The following is a 17,259-nucleotide window of genomic DNA, read 5'->3' as shown; positions in this document are numbered from 1 at the left end:
AACTGTGAGTTAGGTATAGAACTTCATTTTCTTTACCTGCTGTATTAGAAACCAAGTTTTAAATCAAATGAAATAAAATCCAGGTTTCTTCAATAAGCAGGTTTCCAGGGCTACTTTAGAACAGGTGTGATTGCTTTAGCAGGATTTTTTTTTTTTTTTTTTTTTTTTTAATAGGACAAGGCTTCTCAGGCAATAAAAGTGTAAATCAAATCCAGGATAAGCTAAGTATTGGGATGTTGGAAAAATTGCTAAAACTTGTAGAAGAGTTTTAGGATTTTGTTTCTTTTCTTTCTGTTACATTTATTTTTCATTCTAATGCAGATGGGGTCATTTTAGCTCTCATTATTCTAGAGAATATAGTCTCACTTCTGTATGGAATCTATCCCTAGGGCTGGGTGTTAGAGGAGAGGGTGGACTCCTGAGCCTTTTCAAGGATTAGCACCTCTCTAACAGCTTCTCTCTAGCTATCTTTGCTGCAGGAATGGGAAAAAGAGAAAGCAGTGTTACAGGGAAGTACACTTTTCTGTGAGAGAAAAGCCACATCAACCTGTTGGAGTTCCTAGAAGCCACTGTCTACTGCTCCAGTGTAAAGAAACTCTAAGATTACTGAAATGCTTTTAGTGTGAAGCACTGTACTTAACACAGGACCAATAGGATAGTTTATATTTATATGTAAGGAAGCTAATTCTGCCTTTCATTGCATCTCACCATATTCACGTGCTTCTAGTGGTACTGGAGGAAAATCAGTGGGAGCTACGTTTGTAGGGTAACATGTCTGCTTGAATGGTAATCAATGTTGTGCAAAAATTAACAGATGCTCTGTGATATGATGGGAACATCATCCTTCTAAGACCCCATAGCCCCAAAGGCAGTGATTATTTTTTACTTAATCCAGAGACATCAGTCATCAAAGGCAAGCACTGCTCATGATATTAAGAGAAGTTAATAATAGAAATATTTATCATCAATTTGGGAGATACCCCAGTTCTGAAAATTTCACTATCCTTACTTCAGCTTTAGACTCTGAATGTCAGCCTGTGTAATTTTTCTCCTGCTCAGTTTAACAGGCTGACATTAAATGCTTAGTGTTTTGTTCATAGTAATCTACTGTAACAAGAATCTTTTCATCCATTACAATTTCAGGGGGGATTTTTGTTTGATCATTTCCATGCAAATGCCACCCAATTTACAATAAAATTTTTTTTCAACATAAATCTATTATTTTGATCACCCTGCCTTTTAGAAATAAAGATTCCTTGATCCATACAGAAAGGTTCACAGTGAATATTTTCTCTGTCAGTCTATACACGTAGATCATATAATTATATAATTTTTTATTTTTTTTTTTAGAAGCTGGATTAAAGCACTTAAAACCAGAAAACCTTGTATCAAACTAGAGGATTCCTAGTAAGGTCCATGATCTCCTTTTGCAGGCTGCAGTAAAACATACATAAAATGTAAGGTGTGATAAAGTCAACCTAATATTCCTGATCTCATGACTTGCTGGCTGTTCTTTTCTCGTGGAGGATGATAGCTAGCTATCTAATCAAAATGCATAAGCAGTGTCTGTTCCTTCCACCCCCAGACCCATTCATTTTCTACTCAGAATCTCTGCTTGGGGTAGTATAATTGATTTCGACATAATTTACTGCTTACTTGGTAATGCAGCATTGCAGTCTCTGATAAAAACCGTATCAAGTCACAGCACCGGTCTAGAGCTTGAAAGGGAGGCAGTGTAATCACTTTCTTACCCTAATGCACCTCCATCTCATTTCTGCTGGGCAAGGAGCTGCAAAGTAATCATTGTTAAATGATGCTGGCTCCGGAGAGGGTCTTTCACTTCTCTGCCTGACCACTTCCCTTTGTCTCTCTGCTTTATTTCATGGGGAGGCAGCGGGAAAACTTTTCATTGTTGGATTGTCATGGAAATAAAAGACTATGATTATAGCTGCCTAACATCAGACACCTACCTCTAGTGCAGAGCAAAGCTACCCGTTCCTGAATTACCCTGGAAAGAAGCAATAGTTCAGGAGGGTGTGGAAAAGCAACTACTAAAGAGGGAATATTCTGCATTAAAATCTTTGTTATTCCACTCTGCACACTCTAAATATTTCTTATTGCTCCCACTGCCTCCTGTGTTTGTCAATGAAGAGAGGGGGAGCACTGCCTCTGTGCGCTCTGGCCCCCACGCAGAGCCTTGGTACCGCTGCGGTACGCAGGGCTCTGTGTGCCGTGAGTCCTCACCTCCACCACTCCAGCCACACCAGCATCAGCCCCAGGTGCCGGTGCCACCAGGCCCGCCTGCAGCAGCCCACAGCCGGCTGCACAGCACACACCATGGCAGCGTCCGAATCCAGAGTGGCTGCTAAAAGCGGGCTAATTTCAGATGATCAGATGAGCTGAGGGCTGCCATGTGCTTTGTGGGGGATGTGTGCTGCTGTTCATAGATCCAGTCAGGTTCGACTATTCTTTTTGTAAGGACATAAAGGTCTGTAACTTCATGGAGACCTTCAGCTCCCTGGCTGCCATCTTCTCAGACCCATTTCTTACAGGAGCCAGGCTGCCTAGCAAAGCTGGCTGAAAAACTCTCTCCGGTTATTTTTCTTGCATTCGCCCTCTGTGGGGACTGGCAACCAATCCGAGCTGCTGTAACACGTGTTAACCACTGCCCCTCATCTCTGGGGCTGATTTCTGAGCGGAGAGAACAGTGGGGCTCCCACGTGGCGGCGGCCATACCCCTGCTGCAGCCTGTCAGAAACGGGACGGCTCTGCTTCCCCTCCTCAGCACCCACCTAGGCTGAATGGTACCTGCCGTGCGGGGAAGAAGGTGGAGACCCCTGGGACAGGCATAAATGTTATGGGGAGCAAATGCCACCACAGCTAGGCTGGCAGAGGCCTCACCAACTGCACTGGTCGTACTGATGGGGAGGCGAGGGGTGCAAATGGGAAAGGACAATTCAAATTCCAAATGCCTGGATTTCCCCAGACGTGTTATTGTTTGCTGTGATTTATGTATCATTTGCATAAGTGGCTAAATGAGCACTTGGTTACAGCAGTTCAGACTATCCAATTTCACTGAGTATCAGTCTAGATCCTGGCTGTCATCTGTTCGTTCTCTGGGGACGACTGGTTAATTATCTTCTAGTGGTCACTCCTGCAAAATGGCCAGATAAGGCTAGCAGTTTTAAGGAACTGCTTAGTCCTCTCCCTGGCCAGCTGACTCTGTACAGAGCTTTTCTGAATCACTTACCTGTCCTCTGTCCTATGATCACATTATGAAAACAAAGGGCAGAGAATGCATCACTTGTTAAAGACTTTGATCTTATGCTTCCTACAACAGCAGATTTTTTTTAAACTGGCAACCCTAAACAGATTTTCAAAGGTAACCTCATTTTGTCTGAAACTGAGATTTATTGAGGAAACAAGTAGGCTTTTGGGATGAGGTTTTAGTGACTTTTCAAACCACAAAATATGTTTTGTTTGCCAACGAGAGAAGATCGATTGATATACCTTGTTTTTTAAAAAAAATGAATAGCAGTAACCACTCAAATACTTTATACAAAAAGAATTATTCCCACAGTACCATCCACTCAAACTCACTAATGGCAGAGATTATTGACAGTGATTCAGACTTTAAATTTATCTTTGAGGATAAGGAGGATTCATCTAAATGAATGACTTGAGCCCATTGCTGGCAGACACAGAACATTGTTGATGACCAGCATTTAAGTTGGAGGTAGATGTGGGGAAAGTTGTGCAACATTATCCAAGACTGCCATGTCTGATGGACAGCAGTACACATATAGTACCAGCAGTGCTGGAACTGAATCATGTGGTGTCTTTTGTAAATATCTGAATGAACATTCAGTTCAATGGGAGTTTCTTACCTTGCAATAATTCAGTTATAAACAACCGCATTTCACAATTTGATATCCAAACTTTGAGAAGGAGCTACATGTGACTGTAGACAGGTAAGCATTGATGACAGCTGGCTTTTAGATGTTGACAATCCAATCTAGACCAGATTTATTCTTTGATGATGTAAAATGGTTTACTTTTACTCTGGCAACAAAGTAAAAGTCAGAATTTATGATAGCCCAAGCTACTACTGCAGGAAGAGACAACAAGCATGAAAACAGTGTTTACAGGGCATGCAACAGTAAAATAATAGGTACTCTATAGTACATAATCTATTTAAGAAAAAAAAAAAAAAAGAATAAAGAAATTAAACAAAGATTTGTTACAGCTTGGAATCAAGAAGCCAAAGCATTCAAAAAAGACTTTTCTAGTACCCAGTGAAAGTTGAATTCAGGTATATGCATCCATTTTAGAGTTAAGACATAACTCAAAACTCTTAGCAAGTACTGTGGCATGGGAAAACTTTGTCTATTTAAACGAAAAGAGATAATAAATATTTTTCCTGGTTTCAGTTAGTCCAATATTCTGGACTATCTATTCTACAGATGGGGAAAAAAAACCCCAAACAACCCAAACAGACAATTGACAAGCCCACAGAAGCCAGGAAGTCAAGACTGAAACTGTTCTCAGCTTACCCTGTGGTGCTCAACATAACACCTCAGATGCTGGATACTATCATCTGCTCTCTTGAGTTACCTTGGAGGCATATGTCAAAAGCATGTGAAAGAAGAGCAAGGTAAATTTGAGATGAGATTTTAGCCCTACTTATGCAGTCTTCAAAAACCATCCTAAAGTTGGCAGAATTCCTACTGAATTTCATTACCTGAAAATGGCTTGTTTATTTTGCTTTGCATGGTTTTGTTTCCTTAAATTGTTGCCTTTCCTGCATATTTAATGTAGAAGGTCGGTGTACGTGTTTATTTATTTATTTTAATAAAATCTTGAATTCTTGATAATTTGTCTAACGTATTCTAACATTTTAAGATATTTTCTTTGTTCTGAGACTTTAAAAGCACTAAGTGATGGAAAAAAAAAAATCTATGTTTAGGAAACTAATAAAAGGGAGACTTGTGTTTTGGGGGGGTGGAGGTGGCGAACAAAAGGATACCTGTCAAAGAGTACACAGGAGTTCAGTGAATTGGACTATGCTCTTTTGTATGCTCAGGTTCTAGCCTGGAGTTACTCATGTGCTTGATATTAAGCACACACATAAGTCTGTGCATGACTGGAATCTATTATTACCATGTTGACATACATTTGTTAAGGGTTTGATTCTGCTAAAATTTCTATTGGCAACACAGGGAAATGCAGCAAGGTTCTGCAGTTCAGGAAGGTATTACTCTGCATGAGGAAGATGGAAGAGATTTCAGAGAACTGTTAATACACTAAACTTTAGAGACTGTTCACAGTAAACCACATTTTAAATACATTTTCATGGTCATGTTTGTTTCTAAAATACCTAAAGACATCAATCAAGTTTTAGATTAAAGAGATGTATAAGTATCCAGCCCTGAGAACAAAATAATTTGAAAATATTTATTAATGGTTATTTATATATTTAAGTCCAGTTACTGCAATATCTCAGTAGTGTGAATAAGTGGTTTAAAAACTGTTACTAATTTATTGGACTTCCAGCTGTAATATATATTTGGCCTCTGGAATTTTTTGATAACTTTAAAATATTTTCTGTGTGGATTGAGGCCTAATAATGCAAATTTTTGTCTAAAGAAAGAATTTTGAGATACACAGATTTCCTACCGTATCTTCACTATGTCATTATTTAACTGAAAACATTCTGGTAATTTAAAATAAATTCTACCAGAAGCATAAACCTATATGTGTCTACTTTGTCTTGGGACTTGAGTGTTTTTTCCTGCAGTCTTTGAACTATGTATTCAGGCAATCTTAACCTTCTGGTTTAAATCCAAATGTTTCAGGTGCGGGAAGCACTACGTTCTGTTTACACATCCACTCTCCTGGAAAACCTAATGTGCTATTTCCATCATAATTAGATTTCTAGTAGCTCATTGCTTTCTTTGGGCACAAACTTGTACAACTTGGATTTATGAACTGAAGACTACAGAGACACTATTCTTAGTAGCTCCCTCATTTCAATATAATGCTGTATAGGAATGTAATGACATATGACGGATGAAAGTGATGGAGTCAGTTTTCTTAGGCTGTGCATGCTCTGCAATGAAGCCTGGTGCAGGGACAAGACACAGCTTCCATCTCCTCCTCCCTTTCTCCTAACCTAGCTCTGACTGAGCTAGCCTGCTGGCTGAAAGCAGTGTAGCATAAAGTTAGAAAGAAAATAGCTTTGCTAGGAAAAAATCTTCAATGACTTAGGTTCTAATGTGTCTAATATTGCTAATGTGTCTATGTAAAGCTTTCAAGCTGTTATCTCTGCTTGTCATGATCCTGTGCTACACCCACTTGGTTATCAGTAGCATAGGCTCCCCAGCAGAATGCAGATGTGCACATAGGCAGATATTCTGCATTTTCAGTGGAGCTGACCAATTTTTTGAAATAGCTGCCATCTTTCAACAACAAAAAATCCCTTATCAAGCAAATATTTCTTTACTGAAAACCTGTGAGGAAAAAACCTGGGTCAGACACCCCTTGTTGACAGTGTATGATCTGTTTATAAAAGTTATCCTCATCCACAAACTTTGGAAAATGAAAATTTTCTATGCTTGCAATAGAGATTATATCTGTCCCTTTGAACTCTGAGTGTGGTGATGAAGTGAACCTTAACTCCATCTCTTCCCGCATCACTTCCCATGGTATTCCACACAAATGCATCCCTGCACCAGTATCTTCTCAAGACTGTGGTTAACCCACAATTTCTGTCAGAAATTGTCTTTCTTGAGATTAAGAGGTCTTACTACAACAAATAAGGAAGTCATTAAAGCTAAAGAAAAAGCTAACTCAGTATCAGTTTGCTTTCTCAGCCAGGTAAGTATTATAGGTTAGACTTTTCCTGCCAGAATAGCTTTATGCAAGGAAGGTTTTTCCTCTTTGCAACCCTACCTGTTTCATACACACCAAACTGTAATTAATGTGGTCATTATTTCATCCTTCCTCAACACCTTGTTCTTAGAAAGGTGAAGGAGGTAGAAAAGATGAGAGGACTATAATCTCTTGATGCTGCTTTGAAGGAGCAGTTTCTTAATAGTTTTTTGTTTGGGAGGCAGGACAAACCTGAACCAATGTTTTGCCCCCTCTTTGTTTGCTGTATCCACCTGGCCATTGTGCTGGGAATGATAATGTAGACAGACTGCTCATGAGAAAGAAACTTAATTCCTTGGCTGCACAAGATGGAACTAAAGAAAACCTTAATAGTATTAGGTTGGGTGGACGAATTATTTTCTGACATGGTCTATTTTTAGAAACATATTGGCCAAGAAATATTACTTAGAGAAGGATAGTATCTTAGCCTACCATCTACTTCAGCTATCCTTGGCCTCACTCTTCTGCTGTTTTGTTTCTTATCGAGAACAGCTACATATATAGCATCATGTCTCAAGTATCCAAGTTAAGGGCACTTGATGGCATCAGCCTTGGGCTCTGTATAGGGAATATTTAGAGCAGACATTGGCCCCCAAATATCATGGAATGATATAAAGTGGATCTTTACTTCATACACAAATTATTGTACTTGCTTCTTTGTTTTATATCAGTTGAACATTTGATGAACCTAAGCTTCTAGCCTAATTCTGTCTTTGCTGGTTTACTGAATCTGAACTATTCAATATAGAAAAACAAAGCAATTAAAGCGATCTTTAAGCTTTTTAAATTCTGGGGTCTATAAGTTAGGCACACCACAGCACTGAAAATGGATTCAGAGCTTTCAGACCAGAGTTGACTCGTTTTCAGTAAGCTTAAACATATCTGGCCAAAAAGCTCAGGTCTATTTGCCATGAGCCACAGGTACATCTTAGGCATGAATATTTTGCTTTTGTTCCTGGGGAACTGAGGCTATAAATGTGTTTTAAATGCTAAGATACCTAGCTATGCCACCTCCTGCTTAAAGTTGAGAATTCACAAATTAAGAAGCCTGACAGTAAATCTTGACGTATCTCATCTGGTAAATATGCTCAATGAGTATATTTAATACACTGGTGTTAAATACAAATCTGTACAGAACACAACAGCCATGATTTTTATTCAAAACCACTGGGATGGGGATAAAACTGATCTCAACTCTTGTGTAATATCCCTGGGACTTCCTGGTAAGTGAAGTACTCAAGACCTTGACCATTCTCAGCCTGCCTGTGGTTCAAACATTTCTTTTAACGTTTCGCTGCCTCCTAATGGTTAGAAAATACTGAGAAAAGGCCAAGAACCAAGTATTCCCAGTTTTTTAGCATGCTCTCACCACTGCCAGAGGTTACATGTGACAGAGTTACATTGTCTGTTTCTTTCTTTGACCATAGAAGTTTTACGTACTTTACTGCTTCGTTCCCACCTTCACCAGGAAGCAGTAGAAGGTGTGTTCATTCCAAATTTACCTGTAGCTGTGAGATAGACATACTATACTTAGCTCAGGCTTAGCTGTATCTTGTTATTCATGTTACCTGTTTCCTGACGAAGCTGTCCAACTGTCAGAATCCTATATAATAAGTAGAAAGGTGTATTTCCCATGTTTTCTAAGAAATGAGCAACCAATCATCTACACTCATGGGGATGGTTTATACACCTTTTATCCATCAAGTCCATCAGACTCTGCCTATCCATCTAATCCATGTCCTTAAATCTATAACAGTTTATCATTTTCTATTGGTATGTTAGCTGTCAGGTGCTATGAATCCCCTCTTTGGTATCTAACTTCATTTGTGAGTAGTTTATTAACTCTATTCAGGAATTAAGATAATGCTAGAAGTGTTAATCTCCATAGGTGAAGGCCTGACAACACCCATCTCCATTGTAAATGTAGGCTTTGCAACGGATGTTCAGAGCATCAATAATTCAGTGTCCTGCTGAAAAACGCTCAGTGTTCTTGCTGTTTAACTTGAAATCCTGGGATCTTAATCCCTGAAGTTTTGAAGACATGCAGCTGAAATATAAAATTGTTGGCAATTATGGTCTGAACATAAGAATATGAGCCATGAGCATTAAAATATAATTTTTTGTTTCCTCTGTGTTGCTTTGTTTTTCCAACCTTCTGTTTTTTCCAAAGGGAAATAGAGACTAGTACTTTGTTACTGTTCCACCAGTCCTTCAAACGTGACATTCCAGAGATTTATTAGGAGCAGGTGTTAAATATTTTATTCTCTTTATCTCATGACTGTATCAATAACTTACTATATTATTATGAGTAGATATTTGCTAAACTCTCTAACATAATTAGTGATGAAAAAGGGATACCTACTAACCACAAGTGCAGTTCACGTACACGGCATGAATTTGTTTCCCATTTTTGTTCCAGATTTCCACCTTGTTACCCTCACTTGTAGAATGTCAAGCCATGTTGTCTCCTGGCAGATCTTGTGCAGCACAGTATAGCCCATTGCTACCTGGCAACTCATCCTTTTTCACTAGTATTGATTCAGTGCTTATACAGTATATTTTACAGCACAGACTGATGTCAAACACGTGCTTTGCATTTTGTCTGGCAGCATCTTTTAAGAAACCTGCATAGTTCAAGGGAATTTCCAAGATCCAGATCTTGGAAATCAGCTGAAATTCTCCTGATATTCTCATTTAAATGACAAAAAGAATAGCAATATTTGGTGTGTGCTGTTATAGTTTGTTTAACTGGAGGCTATCTGTAGGTTTACTAATTAGTTATCAACCAACATGTTAATCTGTTGCAAGAAGCATAGTCTTGTTTTTTAAAAATATTTACTAAAATTAATGTTCACAAAGGAAGTTGGGACTGTGGTGGAATGTAGTAATATATTACCTCAGTATTATACAGGATTAAAGGATGGTTAGCATTCTACCTTTATATTGTCTTGTGAAACTCTTGTTACAAAAAGTGTCTTTGATTATAAAACATCTCTACAAGAAACTTAGGTTTGAGGCTCTGCTGAGGTCCAGCCTAGCCAGTGTCAAGTTCCAAACCATGCCTACTCTGTGGTTATATATAACAGTCAGCTTCCACTATTAAAGAACTACTTTATGAATTATTTGCAAGTAGAAGAATAATGTCAACATATATGGTTTTATGAGTAGCAACATATTCCATTTAATGCCTAATCTATGGCTTTTTTCTTATTCCAAGGGGTAAAGGGAGAGAAGGGATAGAGCAACTTGGTGCATACCTGGCATTTAGCCAAGGTGAAACCGCCACACAAGTGAAAGAACCTAGCTCCAGAGGACAGCAGTTTCTGTTGTGAGCATAAAGATTGCTTCTTACTTCAAGATGATAGAATCTATTCAGAGGTCTGTGATCTTGGATAACTGTAGAGTGATTCTCTGTAGAAATGCAAACAATACATCACTACCTTCTTCTTTGGTAGAGACAAACTCCATTCCAGTGATCAGTGATACCAGTAACAGACCACCACATCAATGCAAAATCTCCCTTACTTTTTACAGATGTCAAGTTTCTGCCATTGGGCTCAGCTCAAAAATGTTATTTTTGGTTCATGCACTATCAAAAAATTTTACTCTCTTTGGGAAGAAAATCCAAGCAACAACTTGATGAAATCACAGGACTTCATTTAATTTCCTCATATAACATGCATGATTTAAATGCTGTGGAAATTCGTATTTACAAAAAAATCAGAAGGCAGGCTCCTCATATTTTATCAGGCTCCTCATATTTTATCAAACTTCTAATGTGGCATGCAGTTACCATTTTGTCTCTACTTTTTTTTTTTCTTTTTTTTTTTTTTTCTGGTACATCCATCTGCCAGATTACATTATTTGTAATTCCTCTCCCAGATAAAGAATCAACATAACATCAGGTTAGCATCAGTATTATTACTGTTCTTTAAACAGATTAGTTAGCCAAAGTGCAGAACTTCACAAAACGTTTTCATTAGGGGGAGTGATAATTGAGTCTGGCATCTCTGATGCAATCCTGCTCATTTACAATGTACAAAGCCCTGTTTCCCTAAGCACAGAAGAAATCAAAGAGCAGAAAAATTCTTCACAGATAGCTCCAAACCTCTTTAATTCAGCCTCTGGCTAAAAAGTTCTCTCATATTTTTGCACTATTTCTGTGGTTACATCTGGAATATTCTTGCCTTTTCTTTAATCTTCTTTGGCCAATCTGTGGTGACTCTCACACCTTTTCAGTATATTTCTGTATTACATTATTTCTCCCACATATGTGTTTGCAAACACCTTTACATTGCCTTTTGATCTGTGTTTATGCTTAAGGTACAGATAACTGTAGTTTTAACTCCTTGCTCCTAAAAATGAGCTTAGTGACTTTCTTCAGCTATAATAAAATGAAGGGAATTTCATGCCCTAAACTTCATCAAGGTTAAATTCAGCACCTATAAATTATAAGGCAGGTCAGAAATGTTAGCTTTTTAGTACTATGGAACAATTTGGTGGGTTTGTGCAAGAAGGTTAGTTATGCTGTTGACAAGGGATGTGCAGGAAGGCTTCTAAAACCCAGTCAGGATGTCCGAAGTGATCAGATCTGCAGGTGGCCGATTAGTTTCAGGCCACACTTTGCTAAATTCTAAAGCCTGTGTTTAATCCTGCAGTTTAAAAGTTGTGGTCTTTATCCTGATTGCTGCAGACAGCTCCAAAAAATGTTTGAATGGCATCTGAAATATTATTTCTTGAGGCAGTAACTGTGTCTAGATAAGTTTAATCACCATTACTCAATGTCCAAAATGTGAACTCTGATTCATATTCTATTGTTTTTTTCCTTCCACTGGCATAACATTTTACAACAGGGAGTCATAAGAGGGTGGGAAAACATATTTGGAAACATATAGTCAGTCTAGATCCAAAGGTTGCAAATCAATGTGTTCTACCCCCATTGTGAAGGGGCAGTTTTAGGACTGTGTTGAAACATTCTATGTTATGGAGCTGGTCAATAAAACCAAAACATTTGAAGTTAAACTTTCTTCCAGTTCCATGATTTATTTCTCAGAAATGATTTCTAGCTGTGAGATTTTCTTTATCTTTTATTTGACCACAGTTGTTCAGTTTGTCCTTGTACAAATAGTTTGTGGATTTGGATCTACCTTTCATCATACAAACCTTAATATACTTCCAGAGAAATACATAGATTCATATGTAATAGGGTTAGAAATGTTAACCCACTCATGCAGTCATGTATGTACAGTACTTGTACACGTACAGATGAAAGGATATTTTAAAAAGGAACAGAAACTTTTCAGAGAAATTTTATCTTAAATTAAGAAAAACAATTTAGAAAAAACATGATTCCTTTCAAGCATCCTATGAAAAGATTTATTTCGCAAACATGTTGTTGAAGGTCGCCCCAGGGACTACTGTCCCTTTCACAATCACCACAGTGGCCTGCAGAAGCAATTGAATAACTGATAGACAGATGGACTAATTTCCATAGTATTGTGTGAGTTTTTAAGGCCATCGCTCTCTAATCCGAAAGATTACAAATAAAAGGATAAGGCAGTATCACATGACCCAGCCACAAGTATTTTCTTAGCCAAAGCAAATTTACATCTCATAGACCATCTAGGCTTGGCCTCAGCATGACCTTGATGTTTACAGATGAGAAAAAAAATCTAGTGATACAGTATATATAACTAAGCAATAAAGGATGTGGAACAAAGAAACCTAATAGACTAAAATATATATATTTTAAGACACTCAAAACAACTCTTGGCTACATTCCCACTGTGCAAAGATACTGAATGTCACTCTTTTTCTCTTCTCTGACTAGGCTGTTGCCTTCTGTTGGGATCACTTTGTTTGTCCTCTCCTCTAAGAGAGAGTGCATAAGTTTTTCAAGTCTGACTACATCCTCTCATTCTGAAACTTTTTTCTGAATATCTCTACTTCTGTTCCTAACATCTAATTGCTACTATTTTGTCTAATTCTAACTGGAAAGTCACACAGTATTCTTTGTATGTGTAGGGGCTCACATGGACTAAAGAGTGCCTGAATGATACAGATGTGCTCAGTTACAAGAGTTTGCATTTTGATTATCTCAGGGAGGCATCCATGGTCATATGACAGGGGATGGCGTGACTGATACGAAAGTATGCCTTGGTTGTGGCTTGATGACAGGGACAAATATGATCATTTGACAGTATAAACAGTCCTGCAATAAAGTCAGTGACATGCAGGCTATTCAATAGAAGTATGTCCAACCATCTGATGCATGCTGCCTTCTTGTAGCTTGCTCTTGTGGAAGAGTTAAGTCTCATGGGGTTAGAGCACTTACTTGGATTTGAAGGCTTGGATACTGATTCCTGCTGTACCACAGACTCCTTGTTATGATATGAGACACTCGACTTAGCATTGCTCCACTTCAGTTCCATGATTTTTAAATAGGAAAATTTAGTGTTATTTTTACAGATTGTAATAACAGGGATCATCCAAACAGTTTTAATAGAAGTCATTGAAAACACATATAAGAGAATAAGAAATTGGATCCTGTGTTTTAATCTTCAGGGACAATATTTCATTCCTCACAGAGAACTGATGAAGTCTGAGAAGTCCTTTAGACTGTGAGAAATTATTGAACGAAAAAGCAAAGATTATGTTACTGCCCTTCATTGAGAGGCCATACCTACCATTTCCAATTCACATCCAAAAATGCCGTGAGATAACCTACTTGTTTGGGATAGGTAATGTGCCGTTGTTCCCAATTTGTGTACTTCTTAAGGTATTTACTACCTTTTCTTTTCGATACATCCCTCTCCACAATGGATGTTATGTTTGATGCTTTGATGCTACACTTTCAAATTACCCAGAAATTGCAGCTGTTACAGTGTCTGGTTATTAAGTGCAGCTTCACACAAAGTATGCTGCTACTACTTGCTGTGATCTCTATCAGCTCTCAAGTTTTAAAGTCTGTGTTTTTCCAGTAAAGCCTGGTGTGACTTTGACTTGGGCTGCTCATATATACCAAGTACCTAATCCTCCAAAGGTTTTTTGTGCCTAACTCCCTTTGAAATCACAAGAACTTAGAAATACATTTGAGGATTGGGGCCAATTTTTTTTTTTTTTTTTTATCAAAGTGTCTGTGAATAGGATTTCTAAAAGTACACAAAGGCATTAGAAGTCCAACTGAAAACCATGAGTCTTGGGCTTTTAACTCTCTTAGGTTACTCCTTAGGATAGAATTTCCAAAAGACTTGATTTTTTGGCAGTTTGCAATATTTTATTTAAGTTATTAAATATATTAAGATGCTGCTGGATGTTCAGTATGAAATTCAGGCCGTTACATAGATGCCTATGAGAATTTCTCTCTATAGTTGATGTTCTGAATGTCTCTTCTAACATGATACTATGATGATTTATATTTAACTACTCCTATAAAACAGTGCAGGCTTAAAAAACCTAGTTAATCCTCCCTCCAGCAAGTGATTGCTGAATTTGTCAAGAGGGATATAGTGCAATTGTCAATGGGAAAACAAGTGACCAATAGGAAGGGGAAAAATTAGAACTATATAAATTTATATAAATAGCATGTAACTAATGGGAGAACACTCCAGGCAAATGGGTCCTGATGTTAGAACTTGTATTTACTGGATTCAAAGATCATCAGAATAATACTTCCTTAGGGTTTTTCTCTTGGTACTGAATAGATTAGAAACGGGGGATAAAAGGGAAAAGAAAGGCTTGAATAGTAAGGGAGATTTCTTTGAGATCTTTGACCAATTTTAGTGCTTAGAATCAAAGGCAGACATCAGACAGGACTACCAACATGAGAGAGAAGGTTTTGTGAAGGAGACCACCCTCTATTCACATCACAACTTTGGATCACTACTGAAACCCACAAGTTCTGACATCATTTGAAAACTCTTGAGCTCTAAATTTTACTGTTCAGGAAGCCTCTTTGCTTCTTTCACCTAGTGACTCTTGTTAGCTCACTGCCCTGTTGCTTGGTAATCTTTGCACAGTTATATTGCCTTATTTTATAGCTTGGCTTGTTGTGTTATTGAACACTTGCTAATTAATTTTCCTGCCAACTCACTGTTTGCCTGGCTCTCACCTTCTTACTGAGCCATTGACAATACCCTTCTATTAATTTTCTGTCAGACTCACTCTTTCCTTCAGTTATGACTAACTCCCTTGTCTATTCTATCTCTTTATACTTTTCTGTCTTTTGCAATGTTGTTCTTTAAATAGGTGGTTTAATTTTTGTACTGTCCACCATAGTTCTTTTTCGCTTTCTTTCAACTTTTTGATTCCACAACCTCATCTTCTTATGTGGTTTCTGCTGCCCTTTCTGTAGTAAACACTCAAACATCTGTCTTTCTGTTTATGTCTATTATTTTTACCAATATCTTCTAACACTTTTCATCTATACTGAGCCTATCTATCTGTCCATTTAAATATGATATATCAAAACCTGATACTTGTCAAGTTGTTAATGCTTGTCCGAATATCAAGGGGTTTGCTTTTTCCTTTCTCCTTTTTTGTCACAGATGTTGGCTACTATATTATAGTTGTCACTATAAAAATGGATGTCAACTGTGATTCCACTTCCTTTCTGGAAAGCCAATTTTTACTTCAGTTTTTCATCTTTCCCATATCAAAAGTCTTGCCATTTTGCTTTGTCTGAATTCTTGACTTTTCTTTCAAAGTCAACCAGAAGAACCTGACAACTGTAATCTTTTCATCTATGGTTTCCTTAGTGTCCATATCACGCTCACATCTGTTCAGATAGTCTTTTTATAACTGCAAACATATTTACCATGACATTCTGATCATATTGTCTCTCTCTTTGAATTCTTCTTCTCCTCCACTGTGTTACATTTAACTTTACTACAGCAGTTAATTATCAGCCCTGTTGGCAACTCAGCTCCTCTTAGTATTGCATGTGCTTCTTTTCTTCCATACCATCATTTATGCTCAGAGCATGTTGAACTGCTCCATAAAGCCACTGACTCCTCAAAACTTGCTTCTTCTGGCAGGATCGTAGAGAAACTGATGAGTGGTAACTAGAGAAATCCTCAGGAGAGATTTAAGAGATTTATTTTACTCCTCATTAATTATTCCAGCTAATTGCTGAATCTTGCCTTGAGAGTTACTGGGAACTTTGGCTCAAGGTCTTTAATTTACTTAGTTTTGCTTGCATCTTGGCATGATGGGCATTCTTTTCCTGAATAATAAACACAGAGACCATCATGATATCAACCCGCCCTTTTTCCTTAAAATATGTGCTCCTCCATCAGGATTGCAAATAAGCTCCCAAAAGTCATTGACTTCACTTCATTGGAAATGAAGAATGTTCAGCAACAACAGGTTTTAAATTATGTCAAGTCCAAGCTAATATTCAAATTAAGGTTCTAACTATAGGACATTTGCAGGGGTCTTTGGGGAAAGAGATAATGGATGTCACTGCTTTTGTTTCGTATGCATACATGTAGTGCAATCCTTGAATTAAGGTGATAAAGTTTTCCTAATCAGAAAAATCTAGCTTTAGTTCCTACACATTTCGTGTAATAATCTACAAATACATTGTGCTTTTGAGTAGGAGATCAAAGTAATGGAAATCCATTCTCCAGACGATTCTGAAACTTTGAGAGAAAATGTTTATCCCAGACTTTCTTTTCTTGAGAATGTTCTTTTGAAACTGTAGCTTAATCAGAAGTTTATTGTATTATATCATGCAACATGCTAACAGCAAAACAAAACCTTTGCTTCATTTTAGTAGGAAATTTTGACTACTTCGATTAATTCCCACAAAGAATTGTAATGTATTCAAGAAAAGATGTCAGAAGTGCCATCCGCAAATCTTTGACCAGTCTTACCACAAGATATTTTTTGGCTAGCTACTCAAAGCTGTGTATTCTATATAGCAATTGTCCAAACCATACTTATTCTTTTCTTTTTTTCCTGAGTTTTGCATATGTACTTCTGATGTAATTCAGTTCACTTCAGTGAAGTTATTCCCCACTGGATTAACCCACATACTCAAATTATATTTCTCAGTTTCCAATATAAACACCCCACTTTGCAGCCCATACATTTCTGGGTAGTATTTAGCCAAACAAGGAATGCCACTGATGCCAATACAAGTAAAACCCACTGAAAAAGTATATGGATGGCAGAATCAAGAGCTCATAAAGTTGAAGACAACTATAGAGTTAACTAATCCCTATGCTTGCTCTCTACAGAGGTTTAGAATCCTCCTGAGCAATCCCTCTGTATTGTAATATGCAATTCATTATAGAGACTCAGAGTGGGATTATTTTCCAGCCTTTC

Source organism: Athene noctua, chromosome 4 (genome assembly GCF_965140245.1).
Source record: "Athene noctua chromosome 4, bAthNoc1.hap1.1, whole genome shotgun sequence".
NCBI lineage: Eukaryota > Metazoa > Chordata > Aves > Strigiformes > Strigidae > Athene > Athene noctua.
The sequence above is the reverse complement of the archived record's forward strand: the minus strand, read 5'-3'. Positions refer to the sequence as shown.